This window comes from Nomascus leucogenys, chromosome 20 (genome assembly GCF_006542625.1).
Source record: "Nomascus leucogenys isolate Asia chromosome 20, Asia_NLE_v1, whole genome shotgun sequence".
Taxonomy (NCBI): Eukaryota; Metazoa; Chordata; class Mammalia; order Primates; family Hylobatidae; genus Nomascus; species Nomascus leucogenys.
Window position 1 is genome coordinate 1,598,352 of NC_044400.1, and position 11,031 is coordinate 1,609,382.

Here is an 11,031-nt window from a genome sequence, read left to right on the forward strand (position 1 = left end):
AGGAGGACGAGACCTCCAGCCCCGGCATCCGCATGTCTCTTTGGAAACCAGCTTTGGCTGCGCCCCTGGGGACACTGTCTGCCGTGGCCTCCCGCTGTCCTCCCCGGCACAGGCAGGGGGTCTCCCTCCTCCACTGCCACTCCCTCGGCCTCGCCCTCCTCGCCAGGCACCTGGCTTTTCCCTGCCGACTCCCCCCCGGGGGGCTGCGGCCCCCAGAAAGGCTGCACTCTGGGAGCAGAGTGGCCTGAAACCAGAGAAAAGAACGCCGGGGATTTGGCTTAAACTCGTTAAACCCAATGAACCCTCTCGCCGAACGATCGCAGTCTGCGCCCGGTCTTTTAATCTCGTTCGGGCCTCGGGGTAATTTGTTTAGCTGTGCTGATCAGCTGAAGGTTAATTCAATTGGACTTGGGTTATTTATTTGTGCCCGGATTTGCTAAGTGTCATTGGAGGTACATGAGGTCTTCATTATGGCAGCGAGATGGCTTCATTAGGGTGAGGGCCACTCCCGCCAGATCCGCCCCCTCCCGCCAGCTCCAGGCTGAGGCAGTCTTGGGAAGCTGGAGCCCCGGGTGCAGTGGCTCTTGTTCCTGGATGCAGGGGATACCTGAGCACCGTGCTGGGAGTCCAGCCTCGCCCAGCTCTAGTGTTGACACTGGGCGGTTCTGTCACGTGACCCATCCTAACCGAGGCCGAAGGACCTGCTTCCCAGGACCTGTCCCCTCCCTCATGGGGACCTAAAGGCATTTTCCCCACCCCGCCTCAGTGCTCCCATCCACACATTGGGAACAGCACCCTGCCCTCCTGTGACCTCCCAGGCTGGGCTTTGTAGCTCCAGCCCCCACCCCGCCCGGTGACCGGGGCAGAAGGACGCTGAGGTCGCAGAGCGGGCAGCCGGGTTGGCCGGGGGGGCAGACCTCCTGCACAGAGCCGGGATCCTTCTCAGGCAGCGGCAGATGATGGATTGCACGTGGACACTGCCTGGGATGCGTGCGACTTGGCAGCCTGCCCCTTTCCTGCCCTGGGATCAGACGCCCTGGCGGGTGTCCTTTTCCTGGTCCACTGTCCTCCTAGCCCAGAGCGGCGTCTGGAGGGGGGAGGCTCGCCCCTGTGCCCGTGTCCTCGGGCCACCTGCCTGTCCCTGCCCACTCCAGCCGTGGAGGGGCAGGATGGGCTGTGGAGACTCAGGGAGTTCTGGAGTGGCACAGAGGGCCCAGGCTGGAGGCTGTAGCAACCAAGGCCGTGGGAAATGTGGGAGGGATGGCAAGTGCCCCCGAGGAGTAGCCCAGGTGCCCTGGAGGCTGCTGAGAGGGTTGAGAGTGCAGAGACGAGGGACACAGGGAAGGCTTGGATTCTCTCGCCATCTTCAATGTTGGAGCCCAGACAGGGCAAGGCGAGGAGGGGTCCGGGGCGAAGACGTCAGCCGCATTCCTCCTTCCTGCGGGCTGCTTCTCCTTCTAGCCCTTCCAGGAGAGAAACCATCCCACAAGTCCACAGTAGTGGCGTCGCCGGGGCCATGTCTCCTGAGCAAACACTGTTTTCTAGGAGTCTGAGGGGCCTCGGCTATCTAGGTCAATCCCTTTGCAGGACAGTGAAGGAATCTGAAGCCCAGAGAGGGAGAGCGATGCCTCCTGGGTCACACAGCCCATCGGGGCAGGGCAGGGATGAACGGCGAGAAAGGGACCAGCGTGAGAGGAGAGCCCTGGCAGTGATTCCTCAGCCAAGCCCAGCGTCTACCCACATCCACACCTCACAGCCACTTGACGGGGAGGGCACCATTGCCCCTTTTCTAAGGTGAGAAAACGGAGGCTCAGAGAGGTTCAGCAACTTCTCCCACAGCTGCTCCATTGTAGAACTGCAGTTCCAGGTCTCCCTGAGCTCTCCCCTCCTGAGCCATCTGCTCCTGCCCTCCTATCCGAGCCCTGGCCCTCCCAGTGAAAGCCGGGTAGCGGCTGTTCAGAAGCCTTGGGGCTAGTCAATCCCAGCTGTCTTGGACCAGGCCCCCCCCAGGAGGAGACCCTGAAGGATGCAGTTGAGAACACATGCTTTCTTTGGGAGGTGATCTCAGGAATTGCAGGGGAAAGAGGGGGAGTGTGTTAGTGAGGGCTCTCCGGAGAAACAGAACCAATGCACAGAGGAGATTTAGGATGAGGAATCTGGTTTATGTGACTCTGGGGGCTGAGAAGTCCCACCATCTGTGTTGCAAGCTGGAAACCCAGGGAAGCCTGAGGTGTGATTCAAACTCAGCTAAGGTCCAGAGGCCTGAGAACCAGGGCAGCCGATGGTGGACATCCAGTCCCGGGGCAAGAGAGGATGAGATGTCCCGGCTCCAGTGGCAAGGCAGGAAATGAGGGGTGAACTCCTCCTCCCTCTGCCGTCTGTTCTATTCAAGCTCTTGAGGGATTGGATGACACCCAGCCACTTAGGGAGGGCAGTCCACCTTCCTGAGTCCACAATTCAAATGCTGATGTAATCCAGAAACACTCTCACGGACACAATGTGTAATCTGGGCACCCCACAGTGCACTTAAGTGGACACATAAAATTAACCATCCCAAGGAGTGAGGTGGGTAAGGGAAGACTGGCCGCAATGGGTGTGTCTCCATGCCTGCCACCGCTGTGGGCAGCTGCTGGAGCACACAGCTCAAAGTCTTCCCTGAGGGAGAGGGAGCTGGGGTATTTATACCCCAGCTCTGTCAGGCATTGGCTGAATGTCCACACTCCTGGATCACTGCCTCTCATCCTCATGATGTCCCACGGTCGTCATTTCACAAGTGAGCTCGGGGTACATGGGGAGCATCAGTCACACCCTGGGTCAGTACCTCAGCTGTCCCTCACATGACATCCTCATTATCCACACTGCAAAGCAAACCATCCCTATGATGGATTCATTGTGGATCATGACTTAGTGGGTCAAGAGTTTGGAAGTGGCTCAGCTGGGCGGTTCTTCCGCTCCATGTGGCTGCCAGATGGTACCCTGCTGGTGGGCGGTCTGGTCTAGAGGGTCCCTGATGGCTTTACTTTTTTTTTTTTCTGAGACAGAGTCTCGCTCTGTCGCCCAGGCTGGAGTGCAGTGGCGCAATCTCGGCTCACTGCAAGCTCCGCCTCCCGGGTTCATGCGATTCTCCTGCCTCAGCCTCTCCGAGTAGCTGGGACTACAGGCGTCTGCCACCACACCTGGCTAATTTTTTGTATTTTTTAGTAGAGACGGGGTTTCACCGTGGTCTCGATCTCCTGACCTCGTGATCCGCCCGCCTCAGCCTCCCAAAGTGCTGGGATTACAAGCGTGAGCCACTGCGCCCAGCCCATGATGGCTTTACTTACATGCCTGGCATCTTGGCAGGGACAGCTGGAAGGCAAGATTCAGCTGGGACTGTCCACAGAGCTCCTCCCTGTGGCCTTTCCAGCACAGTGGTCTCAGGGTAGCTGGACTTCTTGCATGATAGCTCAGTGCTCCCAGAGCCACTGTCCCAAGAGACAGAAGGTGGAAACTGCCAGTCTCTTAGGCTAGGACCAGAAACCAGCACCCCTGCACACACAGCCTTTTGGTAGTCATGAAATAAACATAACATTTATCATTTTAATCACTCGTAAGTGGGATTAAATACATTTACAATATTGTGCAACCATCGGCACTGTCTATACCTAAAACTTTTTCATCATCTGCAATGAAAACTCTGTATGCATTAAACCATAACTCTCCATCCTTCTGTCCTTCTTGCCCCTGGTACCCACCATTTTGCTCTCTACCTCTATGAATAAGGCCATTTCAGACACTTCACATAAGCAGAATCATACAGTATCGGTTTTTTGGTGACTGGCTTATTTCACTTTACATAATGTCCTCGAGTTTCATCCACATTGCAGCACATGACGGCACTTCATTCCCTTTTTAAAAATTTGTATTTATTTATTTTTTATTTATTCATTTTTGAGAGGGAGTTTCGCTCTTGTCACCCAGGCTGGAGTGCAATGGAGCAATCTCAGCTCACTGCAACCTCCGCCTCCTGGGTTCAAGCAATTCTCCTCCTTCAGCCTCCCAAGTAGCTGGGATCACAGGCACCCACCACCACGCCCAGCTAATTTTTGTATTTTTAGTAGATACGGGGTTTCACCATGTTGGCCAGGCTGGTCTCGAACTCCTGACCTCAGGCAGGTGACCTACCTGCCTTGGCCTCCCAAAGTGCTGGGATTATAGGCATGAGCCACCGTGCCCAGCCTTCATTCCCTTTTAAGGCTGAGTAATGCTCCACTGTGTGGAAGGACCACGTTTTGTGTATCTATTCGTCAGTCCATGACACTTGGCTTGCTTTCCCCTTTTGGCTGTTGGGGATGGTGCTGCTATGAACATGGGTGAACAAGTGACTTGAGTCCCCACATGCTCTTGATGGAGCCTGGAGCCCACAGATTCAACGGGAGGGGGAACAGCCTCCTCTCAATGGGAGGCAGGCAAAGAATTTGCAGTATTTTTTCTGTTTGTTTGTAGACAAGGTCTTGCTCTGTCACCCAGGCTGGAGTACAGTGGCACCATCATAGCTTACTGCAGCCTCAACCTCCTAGGCTCAAGCGATCCTCCCACTTCAGCCTCCAGAGTAGTTGGGACTACAGGTGCATGCCACCAAGCTTGGCTAATTTTAATGCTTTTGTAGCAAAGGGATCTGGAGATGTTGCCTAGGCTGATCTCAAACTCCTGGGCTCAAGGGATCCTCCCACCTCAGCCTCTCAAAGTTGTTGGGATTACAGGCGTGAGTCACCTTTAATCCCCTGCACCATGCTAGACAGATTGCTGAAGACTTTGTTCCCAGGGCCACATAGCAAATCTGCCAAATGGCAGAGGAAAGGGGAGATAGGGGCCTGGGGTCTGGAAAAATGAGGCTGGGTCTGGGGAAGACGGGTCAGAGGAAGCGTGGCCAGGAGATGCAGCTGGGAGAAGTGGAAGGAGAGGGTGGGGGTGGAGGCTTCCGGAGAGGGGTGGGCATGTATCATCCCTCAGGACTGGAGAGACTTGGCTTGGGTTCAGAGAAAACCAGGCTGGGGAGAATTTGAGAGCCCAGGCGTGAAGGCTGATGTGTGTCTGGGCTTCACTGCCCCTGAGCTGTGTGGCCAGGAGCCATCACTAAAACTCTCAAACATCCTCTTTTATAAGATGGGAATAATAATAGGACCCTTTCAAAGGGCGTCGAGGGAATTCAGAGGGAAAGTCTGTGCATACCTCTGACCTGGCTGTGATGTTAATTTTAGGAGTCAACTTGACTGGGGTAAGTGGCACCTAGAGAGCTGGTAAAAAACATCACTTCTGGGCGTGTCTGTGAGGCCGTAATGGCCAGCCGGGTGCGTCCAAACTCTCTTCAGTGGTCCCCAGGGCTGGCAGTTGGCAGGTCTTGTGGTCTCTGAGGCCTTGGGGGGCACCTCCCGTTGTTTGCCCCCACCTACATCTGCTCAGGACACGCTTCCCACCTCCACCGCCCCCTCTCCCTGCAGGACCACCTGCCTCTTCCTGCCTCCCTGCCCAGCCTGCCTTTTCCTTGCACGACAGCCAAAATCCCATTCCCCAGAGTTTCCAGAAGGGATCAGCACTTGAATCAGCAGACCAAGTAGACGAGTCCACCCTCCCCAATGTGGGCACGTGTCACCCAAACCACTGAGGACCCCCTGGGACAAAGGCAGGGGAGGGGAGAATTCTCTCTCTTCCTGTGCTGGTACATCCATCTCCTCCTGACTTTGGACATCAAGCTCCTGTTCTCAGGCCTTCAAACTTCGACTGAATTGCTCCACTGGCTTCCCTGGGCCTTCAGCTTGCAGACAGCAGATGGTGGCGCTTCTCAGCCTCTGTGGTTCTGTGAACTGATTCCCATCCAGATATCTCTCTGTCTCTCTCTCTCTCTGTCTCTCTCTCTGTCTCTCTCTCTGTCTCTCTCTCTCTGTCTCTCTCTCTCTCTCTGTCTCTCTCTGTCTCTCTCTCTCTCTCTCTCTCTGTCTCTCTCTGTTCTCTCTTTTCTTCTCTGTCTCTCTCTCTCTCTCTGTCTCTCCTCTGTCTCTCTCTCTCTCTGTCTCTCTCTCTCTCTGTCTCTCTCTCTCTGTCTCTCTTTCTCTTCTCTTTTTTTTTTTTTTTTTTTTTTTTTTTTTTTTTTTTTTTTTTTTTTTTTTTTTTTTTTTTTTTTTTTTTTTTTTTTTTTTTTCTCTCTCTTCTCTCTCTCTCTCTCTCTGTCTCTCTCTCTCTCTCTCTCTGTCTCTCTCTCTCTGTACACACACGCACACACAGACACACACATATATCCTTTGGTTCTGTTTCTCCGGAGAACCCTGGCTAATCTGTGTGCACTTCCCAGGGGCCCAGCCTGAGCCAGAGCTGTCTGGGAGGCTGCAGCATGCACCGCCAGGAGCCCACATCAATCGGACGGCTGTGGGTTGGCAGGGGTGGGGGGTTCCCCTCTCAGCAGCATCCGGCTGGTGGTCCCAGTCGCCGGGGCCCCTGGCTTTCCTCACAGAGCTCTGCCTGCGGAAGGCTGGACTGGTTTCCTTCTTGGGCATCTCAGGGTCTCAGCAGAAACTGGGGGCTTCCTGAGGTCATGCTTCCAAAGGTGGGCTGTCCTCACGCATGCCACCGGCCGACAGGAAGCATGGCTGGCCCAGCCCTTGGGGGAGGGAAATCCACTCTACTCATGACTGGGCAGGAAAAATGGGGCGTGAAGGATGGGAAGAGCCGTGGCGGCCACCCAGAGACCAGCCAGCTGGCGTCTAGCTACACGAGGCCATGCAACAGTGGGAGTGGGTGGTGAGGCCAGGCAGGCAGGAGCGGCCCACTCTGCGGGGGTGTGGGGACAGACACGCACTCTATGGACTTGCCTCGGTGGCACCAGGAGTCACTGGGGGCACCCAGCAGGTGCATGCTTAATGCATCATGGGTGAGACGTAAACAGCCAGCCAGGCAGGTCCAAGCTCTCTTCAGTGGTCCCCAGGGCTGGCAACTGGCAGTGCAGGAAATGGGGTCCCCGAGGCCTTGGGGGCACCTCCCGTTGTTCGCCCCCACCCACATCCGCTCAGGATGCGCTTCCCACCTCCACTGCCCCCTCTCCCTGCAGGGACACCTGCCTCTTCCTGCCTCCCCGCCCAGCCTGCCTTTTCCTTGCACGTCAGCCAAAATCCGATTCCCCCAAGACTCTGCCTCATCAAAGATCCTCTTTCTCATCACCATAATTTTCCATTTGTAGGTTAAGCTGCACCTGGGGTTCTCAGAAATCTGCTAACTCTCTTCCAACTCCCTGAACTCCTCAAACGCCTCGTCCTCCCCCACTTCTGTTGTTCAGAGGACAGGACGTAGCAGGCGGGGGCGTGGAGAGGGGGCGGCTGGGGAGTGCCTTGTCTGGGAACATCTTCGGAGACCATGTATGGGTGGGTGGGGAGCCAGGCTCCTCCATCAAGTCCATAGAACTGTTTACCTGGAAACAGCAAGACCGAGGCAGCTGTGCTCTCACCTTTTTGTCCATCCTCTCCAGGGGTCTGGAATCTGAGGCTCAAATCCCTTTCCCAGGAAGAAGAGGGCAACCAGCCCCTTTCAGCATGTCCCGTGCTCTGTGCACCTCTGTGACACCTGGTTACTGTACTCTGAAGCTTCGCACGCCCCCGCGGTCCCCATCGTAACCCCAGAAAACCAAGGCTTAGAAGGCAACAGGCCCCAGGGAACCTGGACGGTGATGAGGGCGGCTGTGAGATGACAATCCGGGTCTCTGGGATTTCAGTTAGGTTTGGAAGATAAAAATGTGTGAATAGGAAGCTATCACACAAGCTAGAACACGCCCGGTCCCAGATCAGGCTCTATTCCTGCGATTTGCTGTGGGTACAGAGGAGAGACTCTCCCTGGAGGTCCATGTGGACGGTGGCATTGGGGACGGCATCCCTGGCAGGGGGCACGACACGGACAAAGGCTGGGGGGAGGGAGGCTTGGGGCAGATTGAGTGCAGGATGCCTGTGTGTGACCAGGCCGGGCGGCTCCCAGGCCTTGGGGCAGCCAGACCCACCTTGCCTCAGGGCAGTGCTCACAGAAGCTGGGCAGGGAGTTAGCAGGACACCTGCAGGATCTCCCTGTGAGCCCCCTGCTGGCCAAGGGGAAGGAAGGAGGCCTCTGGAGATGGGGAGAGAAGCCAGAGCCCAGCCCTGGCACCTTGGGCCTTTGGGAAGCTGCTATCCAGGCAGGGTGGACTGGAGCCCCCATAGGAGACCCCCAAGCCCAGAAGCACCTCTGCTGATACTGCCCCAGGTTCTCTGCCTTTCTGAGACGGTCCCAAGGTCACCACCCCGGAGAGGGTCATAGCCCCAGGCCAAGGGTGCTAGTCTGTCCTCCTTCCTCCCTCCTTCCCTCCTTCCTGCCCCCTTTCTCCTCTCTTCTTCCCCCTCTTTTCTCCCTCCTCATTCTTCTTTCCCTCCGCCCTCCATCCCTCTCTCCTCTATGCCTCCCTCCTTCCATCTATCCTCCCTCTTTCCATCTCTCCCTCCCTCCTTCCTCCATCCATCCTCCTATCCATCCACCCTCCCATCCATCCATCCATCCATCCATCCACCCTCCCATTCATCCATTTATCTATTCATCCATCCATGCATCCATCCATCCACCGTCCCTTCTATCCCTCCATCCTCCCATTCATCCATCCTCCCGTTCGTCCACCCTCCTATCCATCCACTCTCCCATTTATCCATCCTCCCATCTGCCCTCCATCCATCCACCCTCCCATCCATCCATGCATCCATCCATCCATGCCATCCATCCATCCATTATCCATCCATCCATCCATCCATTCCATCCATCCATCCATCCATCCATTCATCCATCCACCCATCCATCCTCCCATCCTCCCATCCATCCACCCTCCAATCCATCCATCCTCCCATCCATTCACCCTCCCATTCATCCATCCATTCTCCCATCCATCCACTCTCCCATCCATTCACCCATCCACCCTTCCATCCTCCTTACATCCACCCTCCCATCCATCCATCTATGCATCCATCCATCCATCCATTCATCCTCCTATCTATCCACCCTCCCTTCTATCCATCCATCCTCCTATCCATCCATTCATACTCCCATCCATCCACCCTCCCACCCATCCATCCTCCCATCCATCGTCTTGCCATCCATCCACCCTCCCATCCATCCATCCATCCATCTTCCCTCCATCCATCCATCCATCCATCCATCCATCCATCCATCCATCCTCCCATCCATCCATCGTCTCATCCATCCATCCATCCATCCATCCTCCCATCCATCCACCCTCCTGTCATCCATCTATCCATCCTCCCATCCATCCTTCCATCCATCCTCCCGTCCATCCCTCCATCCATCCTCCCGTCCATCCCTCCATCCATCCTCCCATCCATCCCCCATCCATCCTCCTATCCATCCACCCTCCCGTCCATCCATCTATCCATCCTCCCATCCATCCACCCTCCCGTCCATCTACCTTTTCATCCCCCATCCATCCACCCTCCCGTCCATCTACCTATTCATCCTCCCATCCATCCACCCTCCCATCCACCCATGCATCCATCCATCCATGCATCCATCCATCCATCCATCCATCCATCCCATCCATTTATCCTCCCATCTATCCGCCCTCCCTTCTATCCATCCATCCTCCATCCATCCATCCATCCATCCATCCATCCATCCATCTGTCCATCCCTTCTCCCACCCATCCACCCCTCCCAACCATCCATCTATCCATCCTCCCATCCATTCACCCTCACATCCATCCTCCCTCCATCCATCTTCCCAGCCATCCACCCTCCCACCCATCCAGGCAGTCCTTGCTTGTCTAGGACAGTAGGAGCTCTGTCAGCTCTGGAGATACGGCAGTGAACAGAACTAGAAAGGCCACTGCCTCCATGGAGCTCCCTGTTTAGTAGGAGAGAAAGAAAACAAGAAACGAACATGCCTGTATTTCTATATACATGAATGCTGAGAATCTGGGGAGAACAGCTGGGATGAATTGGGATCCAGGGGCCTGGGAGGTTTCTGATGAAGAGATGTCTGGGCTGGGGCTGCAGCAGGGGCCAAGCTGACCGTGGGATGGAGAAGAGGCCAGTCCTGCCCACATCAAGGCCAGAGAGGGTGGGGCAGGGGCAAGGGTAAGACAGGGACCTGGATGTTTATTCTGGAGCTGTTTCACAAGAACCTGCAGTGCACCAGAGCCCTGGGACTGGCTGTGGCGCAGGCATGGGGTGGGGTGGGATTGGAGAGCACCCCTCACCTCATGGTCCCTCATCCCTTCCCTCACCCGCCGCTGCCCACACCCCCAGCTCCTTCCGGGACAGAACCCGGAAAACAAGTCGGGGGAGGGAGGGTGCACAGATCAAGTCAAACCCCTCTCCCCAAATCATGTTCCAATTCCTCAATTTCACCTCCTCACTCAACAGGGAGCCATCTCTCTAGCTTCCCAGGCAAACCCTTAGGAGCTGGGGATTTATTTGTGCATTTTTAACCCATTGTACAGATTATGATTCCATTAGTGAAGCCACACCTTGGGGGCCACAGTGCCTTTCATCTGCAAAGAGGCCCTGCAAAGACTGGTCAGGAAAAATTAATTAAACATTTTAACCTCTCAACGCCTCATGGCTGCGACATTCCCCTCCCGTGTCAGCCAAGAGAGAAACAGCCGTGTTTATCTACGAGCTCCTGGAGGAGCAGAGGCCACTGAGCCCCGGATACAATCTTGGGTGCCATGTGCGTGGGGACAGTTTACAACCCAGCATGACAGAAATCAGATATTTAGGGAGATGGAGTGATGGCCTGGTGTTAGTGGGGTCCGACGTGTTCCAGGCTCCGTGCCCTGTCCCCAGGGCTCTAATGGCTGTGTGTGGGTGGGGGTGCACCCCACTCACGAGGCGCTGGGAGCCAAATGCATTTATTAGCTTCCTGGAGATTTAAAACCCAATAGTCTCCCTCCTGCCATTGCAGAGAGTGGCCAATAGTGTACGCAGATGAAACATGTGGTTCCCAGGGTCCATGCTGCTTTTTCTTCTCCCAGGCCTG

The 11,031-nt window shown here is 55.7% G+C and overlaps 1 pseudogene; it reads left to right on the forward strand.

Moving 5' to 3' along the window:
• The first annotated feature begins 481 nt into the window (after positions 1–481).
• Positions 482–3,026, forward strand: LOC100596051 (annotated as a pseudogene).
• Positions 3,027–11,031: the final 8,005 nt, after the last annotated feature.